Source organism: Microtus pennsylvanicus, chromosome 1, assembly GCF_037038515.1.
Source record: "Microtus pennsylvanicus isolate mMicPen1 chromosome 1, mMicPen1.hap1, whole genome shotgun sequence".
Taxonomy (NCBI): Eukaryota; Metazoa; Chordata; class Mammalia; order Rodentia; family Cricetidae; genus Microtus; species Microtus pennsylvanicus.
The window spans coordinates 193,867,050-193,876,803 of NC_134579.1; the positions used below are offsets into that span (position 1 = coordinate 193,867,050).

The following is a 9,754-nucleotide window of genomic DNA, read 5'->3' on the forward strand; positions in this document are numbered from 1 at the left end:
AAACGTAAAAGTTCTACAAGCTAGACTTAAACAAGCAAGAAAGTATTGCTAAGAGTCTGTGGTCTGGTCACCCCCCCCCCCAAGGCCTACAACTGCTGAAGCTACTGTCACTGAGGGGTGCTAGACATGGTGATGTCATACCCAAGTCATGGGACTCTCAATCAAGACCACCACAGAGCTGGTATCCGATGACGACACACGGGTTTATTGATTACAAGTTAGCTAACCCAGACCATAATCCAACACACCTCCACAACGGGTCAGGGAGAACGGTTCTGAGCTCTCAGGGTAATGGGTTTTTTAAAGGGGGGGGGGGGACTGCAGGCAGAGTGTCACAAGCCTTTGCGTTTTGGGATTGAGTAAAAGTATACAACTTTTAAATTTGCTGGTTGTGGTATAGGGGAATTTCTAAACAGTCAAAACAGTGGTTATCAGGTACCTACAAGGACTTTTGAAGAAAGCAGATGTAAACAGATGCTGTTTGGGTACCCTGGTGGGTCACTTTGACCAGGGCAGGCACAGTTTTGGGGTAACGTTTATGACTTTGCTGGGCTGCATTCACCCTCCTACGGAGTTCTTTCTCAAAATGCAGCTTGTTCTGTTCCTTCAGAGACACACTGATGTGTGTTCTTTGCCCTGTGACACAGCTGTCACAAGGGGAACAGACCCCCTCCACCACGTGGTCCTGCCAGCAGGCCATACTGTGCTGCTGCAAGCCTAAAGCAGCCACACCCTGCAATAAGACGCTTAAACTTTATAAATATGAAGTCTTTTTATAAGTCAGTTTCTTTGGGCTTTCTATCATGCCCCCGGCATGACAAGCCTTGAGAGGACAAATCACCGTGTCTTTATTACTCTGGTACTTGGGAGCAGAAGCAAGGAGGACCCTGATGATCGCGTCCTTCTCACCAATGCCTGGCAACTGCCTATCTGTCTGCACTGGTGTAGTTTGGTCTTTTCAATGTCATCACTGCGCTAGCTTCTGTCTTTGTCACAAAACGCCTGAGAAAAATGAACCCCAAAGAGAAATGGTTAGTTCTAGATCCCAATTTTGAGAGTTTCTTCTATTTTCAATAGTTTGGTTTTAGGACACAGCGGAGTCCAGCCCTACTGACTTCCTGCCAAGGTTCAAGTCAGTTGCCTCAGCACAGGGAAAGGGACTTAGGACATCTAATCTAAGATATAACAGGATGAACTCACACACGTGCTGTGTGAATCACGCTCTTTATTCTCCTTTCATTACAAACTCCCAAACATATATACATATTGTATCCATTCATTAACAGCTTGTTGAGAATAATAATAAAAAACTACAAGGAAGATTCTTGGGGACACAGGCATTCTTTGAAGATACACAGCAAAGCTTATCAGCTAGTTTGTATCTAACCACAGCTACTGCTGTGGGCAGGTTCTGGCCTTCTCTTAAAGGGGCCGCTACAGGTTACAAAAGGGGAAAGACTAAACCGTTGCAGGATCTAAGGGAAAGATAGAGAATACGTGTATTATTTTACATTTCTTAAGTGTGATTAGTAATATCTGGACATGGTTAGTCAACAAACAGCCTTTTTATCACCTGCATCTCAGGACCTAAACAAAAACAATCTACCAGATCAAAAGCAGGTACAAAGTGTTAATTGCTCTTATGAATCAGAGCAGGGAGGTGCCAGGGTAGGACCCTTAGGACAACATAAGTACTCTTGATCTCTTGAAGGACTATGATGGACAATATTACTATTTGTTCCCACTGCTCCCCCTGACCTGACCTGTACTACTAGATGTCAGACCTGGTTAGATTCACCCCTGCCACACCATCCATGTCCCTCATAGAGTGCCAGCATTAGTGACTGCCCACCAGCCCCCTGCACTGACTCAAAATGGGGAGGTATCAGGCCTTGTAGGTCAGCACCCATGCCCACCCCGTACACTGCAAGGTACCAGCGCATTTAGGAGCCCTCTCCTTCCCCTCAGGAAACAGCATCAGGCTCCGCTCCTACAGCTCCCAGCCTATGATGCAAGTTTGCACGCCATGATGATCATTCCTGTTTGCCCAGAAACACTTCTAGGTGTCAGTCTGAGCCGGACAATAGTCCTGGGAACTGTCCACATGTACTGTTGGGTATCAGATGCTGTGTCCCTACATGCCTCATATACAATGATGGATAGAAGTTCTGGAAGCACCCCATCCCCCCAAATACACAGCATGCCTGGCTAAGCATTGTCCCAAGAGAAACACCACATCTCTTCTACTGTGAGACAGAAAGCCTCGCGCTCTCCCCAGGCTGACTACTACATATCAGACTTGACGGGCAGTTCCACACCTGTGTGTGTGTGTGTGTGTGTGTGTGTGTGTGTGCTCTGTGTAGGTGTGTATGCTGTGTGTATATACATCCTTGTGTATGTGTGTGAGACTGTGTGACTATATAGGTGTGGGTGGAGGTGTGTGTTACTACATATCAGACTTGCCGGGCAGTGTGAAGCGTAGGTGTGTGCTCTGTGTAGGTGTGTGTGTGTGTGTGTGTGTGTGTGTGTGTGTGAAGCGTAGGTGTGTGCTCTGTGTAGGTGTGTATGCTGTGTGTATATACATCCTTGTGTATGTGTGTGAGACTGTGTGACTATATAGGTGTGGGTGGAGGTGTGTGTTGTGGGTAGTTGTGTGTATACGCATCCTTGTGTCTAGGTGGATGGGTGTGAGCTCATGTGCCTACTTTGTGCAGCTACTGATGCAGGCCCGGGCTCCACCTTCAGTGACTCACTAAAGGTATGTTGATAATCTCAGTTTCCAGAGCACAGGCATTCACTCGCCTGTATTTTGCCACTTAAGCTAGGCTGGTTGTCCGAGGCGCTTCTGGGATCTGCCTTTGTGACCCATGTGCTGGAATTAGAGCTCATGACACGAGACCTCTGTAGCGTGGGTGGTGGCTTTTGTTTGTATTTTTGGGGTAGGAAGTGAATCTTTTCCTTTAACTCGGGACCCCATGCTTGCAAGGCAAATGCTTTACTGAATGAGGCATCTTGCTCACTCTTCAACTCTTGGTTTTCTATTTTTAGTTTTATTTATTTATTTTTTTCTGTTTATATTCCTCTTTTTCTTCTGGTTTTATTTTTCTCCGGTGTTCCATGGTTGTGTTCGAGGGACTTTCTTTTTTAACTTTTTCTGACTCAAATTTTCGCTATATTTTAAAATTTCATTTATTTTGGTTCTCTGTACCTTTTACTTTTTAAATTATTCATAGGTCATTATGACCTGTGGAATTTACACCTTTTTGGCTTGCAGCTAGTGTCGAGTTTCTAAGATTTCTGATTTGTCTGGTTTGCTATTTACATTTGCTAGATTGCCTCAGCTTACTTGATGATTTCTGTTGTCATTTCTTTACGTGTTCTGGTTTGCTTGAATTTCTTTGATAGGTATTAGAGGTAGCTGGTTTGGGGTATTGGTTTTAAAATTATGTTTTATTTTGTATATCATTTTCTCACTCATTCTTGCTCCATTCATTTCCGTCTAGATCCCCTTGCTCCTGTTTAAGTTTTCCGAGTAGCATCCAGAACCTCCCTGAGTCGTGGTCCTTCCACTTCACTGGATTGGGAGTCAGAGCTCGATTTGGGTGTCGAGTTTGTTTTGTCTGTGTGTCTTCAGTGCTCTCGTTTAAAGCTACTTCTTCGTGGGGTCTCATTTTGTCTTCTGTTGTTTACTTTACATCTCCGGATATTGCTGCTTGCATTCCTTTACATCTCTTCCTTTCCCCTTCCCTCCCCTTTCCTTTGGCAGCAGCATCACTGACAACCATGTCCAGTGACAGTGAGGACGAGTACTCAGAGCCCAGCACGGTGCCCAGCATCTCTGATGAAGAACTGTTCACCAAGCAGTACACCATCCTGGAGGCCTTAGGCCGGGGTGGCACTGGCAAAGTCGTGCTGGCCCAGCATTGTCTCACAGGCGCCCCAGTCACTGTGAAAGCTTTGGGGAAGCGGGAGAAGTTGTGGGAGCCGACAATGTCCTATGCCGACATCGTGAGGATGCTGCTCAGCCATCCTAACATTGTTTCCCTCCTGCAGGTGATAGAAACAGAACAGAACATTTATTTAGTTATGGAAGTGGCTGAGGGAGAGCAGCTATTTCAGCGCGTCAGAAAGGCTGGATGCCTGAAGGAAGATGAGGCTGGAAGCATATTTGTTCAGGGGCTCAGTGCTATAGGCTACTGCCATGATGAAGGCATCACTCATAGAGACTTAAAGCCTGACAACGTCGTAGTGGATGAGAACGGAAAGGTGAAGATTATTGACTTTGGCCAGGGTGCCAGATTCAGGCCTGGGCAAAAGCTAGAAAGGCTGTGTGGTGCCTTCTAGTTCATTCCCCCTGGAAATCTTCCTGGGCATCCCTTATGATGGCTCCAAAGGTGACATCCGGACCTTGGGGGTCCTCTTACATTATGTGGCCCATTTGCAGGGGCCACCTTGTCAAAACTTAGGGAACAAGTTCTGCAAGGGAGGTATGACATCTCCTATCAGCTTTCCAGAGACTTAAGGAGCATGATTGGCCTATTATTAACAGTGAATGCAAAGCAGAGGCCAACTGTCAGGGACCTCGTGGGTCACCCATAGCTTCAGAAAGGGGAAAGGACTGTTACTATTAACTATAATGGAGACCCCCACCTGCCCAGACCCTGAAATTATAGCAGCCACAGAAAACATTGGGTTTGACACTCTTCTTCAAAGCACAGAAAATTCAATGAAACAATGGCTGCATACCACTTACTGAGATGTCAGGCTTGCCAGGACAATGACGGTAGTGTCCACACAAAGTCAATGAGCCCAGGGATGACACCTTTCCCTTCTGCAGAAGACCCGTCACAAGTCCCCCTTCCCTGGAGGAGGACCAGTGAACGTTCTCTCCCGATATTAGTCTCATCCTCTAAGACAAAGGAGGGAGAAGAACGTTCCTGACCTGCCCAAGAAGACACCCACTCTGGGCAGAGGTCAGAAACGCTCTATGACTGCTCCATTAATTTGCTTCCCAAGAAGGATTGCGCCAAGAGGTAGAGGACACCAGGTTTTCCACTAGCTCTAGGTCAGAAACGCCCTTAAGTGGCCCGGAACCACACAGGACTTCACCTGCAAGCTCCCTGCAGCCCAGGGGCTGTGCAAGATGGAAGAAGAGGATTAGGACATGCATCGTCAGACTATGCTGCTGCATATCACACCCCACAAAAAGCATCCAAGGAAGGTGTATCCCCAAAAGTGAGAGGACACCACACGATGACAAGAAGTGCAAGGCACAGTCCAGGTATGTTTTCTTATTTGCTTTCATCTATGTCTTTCCTCATGTCCTTGTGTCTAGACCATTATTTTTAGGTTCTTTTGGGGCAATGAGTTTGTAGTGGCATTTCATATGTATTTCAATAAATAAAACTTGGGGAGGAAAGGTGTGTTTCAGCTTACAGTTCCACATCGAAGTCCATCACTGAGGGAAGTGAGGCAGGAAGGCAGGAACCTGAAGGCAGGACCTGATGCAGAGGCCATGGAGGAGTGCTGCTTATTGGTTTTCTCTCTATGGCTTTCTTATAGCAACCAGGGCCACCAGCCCAGGGGTGGCCCCACCCACATTGAGTTGAACCCTTCCCATATCAATCACCAATCAATAAAATGCATTACCGGCTTGTCCACAGGTCAGTCTTAGGGAAGCATGTTCTCAGTTGAGCTTCCCTCTCCCCAAGTAACTCCAGCTGGAGACAAATAGACATCGAACTAGACAGCACAATCATCCAGGACACTTGATAGAAACTCATGTGTGAAAAGAGCTGTCAGATCACCCTGTTTTCCAAGATAACACTGGTCAAGGTTAGTACAACATCTATCCTTCTACTAGCAACCACTAGTGTTAATTCTCTGATCGCATTATGTATCATAATGAATATGTATATATGTATGCATGTTTATGTTTGCACACATGCATGAAATATAATTGATACATTTATGTTTTATGCATGTACTATATAACTATATATCAATACATATGTATTCATATACAGACACATACCTATATACATAGAGGCTACAGAATGGCTTCAAGGAATTAAAAAGCCAAGGAGTGGAAAGCTCATGGGGACTTAAGGATCTCAGCTTCAATATCTCAATGAGCCAAATGGAGACAGGAAAGCTGAGACAGCTGCAAGTCAGATCACTGCAAGGTCACAGGGTTGAGGTCACTGCAGATCAAAATTCTGTCACCGGTCCATTAAGCGGAGTGCAGTGGCCTTTCTCTTTTCTTGCTGGTTTTGAAGTCCGTCTTGTCAAATGGCAGGGTAGCAACCCCTGCTGGTTTCCGCGTCATTTTGCTTTGTTTTCCATCCTTTCGCACTGAGGTAGCATAGTGTCTGACTTTTGTGGTGAGGTCCATGCTTTGAAGGCAACAAATAAATGCTTCTTGCTTTTTCTACTTAATCTCATAGCCAGCATCTTTTCATGGGGGGAGGGGCTACTGCCTGATCTTTCCTTTTTCCCTCCTGCTTACCTGTTATCTAGTACAGCTTAGTTATTGTCTTTTCTATGGCCTCTTGAGTGGATTTGTTTTTCCTTTCAGTCTGAGGATTCCTTTAAGAGGTGGTTTAGTGGTCATAAATTCCTTATGTCTATTTTAATCGCCAGAAATGTTTGATTTTTTCTTTCAGTCATGATAGCTTTGCTGAGCATAGTCATCTCAGTCAGTAATGCTAACACTCAGGACTTGAAATATGTCACTCTTTGCCTTCTTTTAAAGTAGAGTAATCTGGTGTTGTTGTGATGGACTTGCCTTTGTGACTTTCAGTATACTTGCTTTGTTCTGTGTGTTTTGTGTTTTAATTATGATATGAAGAGAAATCCTTTGCTGCTCTTGTTTGGTTGATGACTTAAATGCCTCTTGTATATGGAATAGCATTCTTTTCCTAACTCTGGGAAATTTTCTGATTCTTCTGAAAAAAAGTTCTATGATTTTAGAATAAAATTCTTCCTCTTCTCCTCAAACCCTATTTCTTCTTTTTGCATACAGTCTGTAGGTTTGGCTTTTTAATATGTCCTATAATTCCCACTGGTACCTTATTATTTTGTCTTTGTTGGATTGTTCTGATTCTCCCCTCTTGTCTTCAAACTGAGATATTCTGTCTTGATCTAGTCTATTGCAGATACTTTTCACAGAGATGTTTAAAATTTGACTTACTCTGTTCTATTTTTAGCGCTTTAGATTGTTTTTTTCTTCAGTCTTTCTTTTTGTTGAATTCCTCTCGCAGATCATACATTGCTTTCCTTATTATCTTTAGCCATTTGATGTCATTTTGATACTTGTGGTCATTATTTTACATTCTTTGGGACTTCATTGAAATGCCATTACTGTCCAGCTAATAATGTTTGACTAAGTTATGTTGTCTTGGTTTTTCGTTTTTTTTTAATGCTACAGCATTGGGATTTATGCCTCTTGTGTTACTTTCTTGCTTAGTTTGTGGTTAGGCAGCTGTATTTTTTACTTAAAGCCTCTGCTATGTTCAAATGGGACCTGAATGTGTAGAGCTGAGTATATCCTTCAAAAAAATAAATAATTTTTCAGTTAAGGAGCTTGGGGTGCCTGATGTAAACTTGTATTATTTCTTGAGTTAGATATTGATTCCAAAGAAAACCAAAGCTTCTAAATATAACCACTACACAAACATTGTACCAAACAATTGACACTAATTGTCCCTTTTGATTTCAGTAACTGTGAAAGGATAAGCAACCACATATAGAATGTACTATACTAAGATTTTAGTGAATAAGATTATGAGTTTGGAGGGAGGCACATGGGTGGCAGAAGGAAAAGTATTAGATCAGTTTTTGTGAGAAAAAAAAAATCATAGGTAGCTAAGTAAAGTAGCTCAGAGGACAAGGGGAGATACTGCCAGAGTCCTCAGATTTTAGACTGTGAAAGCCATAGAAATTTTAACTACGAATTAAAAAGAAAGGGGGAAATGATAAGAGAAAGAGGAAAATCATAGAAATAAGGGGTGGGAGGGAGGATGAGATGCGAATAAATGGCATAGAAAAGAATGCCTTTGAGCACTCTGTGTGAAGAAGCATGAACAGTAGTTGCTCCCGATGAGGGCAGGGATGAAGATGAATGGATGCAAGAGCATAGACAGACGAATTAGACACAGGACACTTCTGAGTTTTGCTTTATGAGAGACGGAGAGGAAGCACATGTCGGTATGGCTTTTCCTACTCTGATGACTTGCATCTCTCACAGGCCAGAATGCCAGGAGCCAGCCTTGGTGGTAGGCAGGTCCTGGCAGAGGACGTAAGGAGTAGGTGAGGAACAGAACGCTCCAGGCCATGATGGTTGGGAGAGTCTTGCAGCCTGAGTTACTAGCAGCCAGGGCGCTTCTTTCTTTACACAGAATTCAGTATGTAGGAATGGATTCATGCTGTTCCAAAACAGGTCAGTTTTGTTTTCAGACATGTGTTTCATTTTCTCTTGCTTATCTTTTAGTCATCATTGATAAACCACAACAGAACAGAGCTATTTTTATAATCATTCTCCCTCAAGTTTTGACATCATTGATAAGCAATTATCTTTTATTTTTAATATATTTATTTATTAAAAATTTCCACCTCCTCCATTCCTCCCATTTCCCTCCCACTCCCCCCACTCTCCCCTCCCTCTCCAGTCCTAAGAGAAGTCAGGGTGCCCTGCCCTGTGGGAAGTCCAAGGCCCTCCCCCCTTCATCCAGGTCTAGGAAAGTGTGCATCCAAACAGACTAGGCTCCCAAAAAGCCAGTACATGCAGTAGAATCAAAACCCAGTGCCATTATCTTTGGCTTCTCCGTCAGCCCTCATTGTCAGCCACATTCAGAGAGTCTGGTCTGATCACATGTTTGTTCAGTCCCATTCCAGCTGGCCTTGGTGAGCTCCCATTAGATCAATCCCACGGTCTCCGTGGGTGGACACAAACCTTGCAGTCCTGACTTCTTTGCTCATGTTCTCCCTCCTTCTGCTCTTCATCTGGACCTTGGGAGCTCAGTCCAGTGCTCCAATGTGGGTCTCCATCTCTATCTCCATCCATTGCTGGATGAAGGTTCTATGGTGATATGCAAGATATTCATCAGTGTGGCTATGGGATAAGGCCAGCTCAGGTACCCTCTCCTCTGCTGCCCAAGGACCTAGCTGGGAATTCTTATTCATTAACCTCATAATTTCTCACTCATTAATCCCATAACCCAATATTTAATAATCTAGAGGCTTATGACAGCCTGTTCTCAGGCTAGTGTCTACAAGGACACTAAAACAAAACAAAATCTCCAAGCCAGCCTGAGCATATGGCCATGTCCCAAGCAGTGTATTATTAACTCTTAATGGTTAAAGTGCCCAAGAAATATCCTCAGGCCAAAGCTGCTGCAGTTATTATTTAATTCTGACATAATACAATGTTTATATTTTATATATTTATAAAATTCATTTATATGTCTAATCTTGGCATTCTTTCTTTCCTTGGTCATCTGACATCACAATGCCTCTGAATGTGCAAACTTTTCTAAGAAAGGGAGGTCATTCTTTTATCATCTTTCCACTCCATACTTTGCTCATCAGTATAAGTCTGTGTAGGGCAGAGGCAGCTTCAGCTAATCTAACTTTACTGCCACGTAATTGCCTGAGTGTACAGAGGGTAGAGGCTTGGGATCTGAACTGTGGCCAGCTCCTCTAGTCCACTGAATCTTGTTGACCTTTTTAAGTTGACTTTGTTTTGAATATCTTG

General features: G+C 43.8%; 1 pseudogene; it reads left to right on the forward strand.

Moving 5' to 3' along the window:
- Nucleotides 1-3,783: 3,783 nt before the first annotated feature.
- LOC142842569 (sperm motility kinase Z-like) lies at nucleotides 3,784-5,239 on the forward strand (annotated as a pseudogene).
- The last annotated feature ends 4,515 nt before the right edge of the window (nucleotides 5,240-9,754 follow it).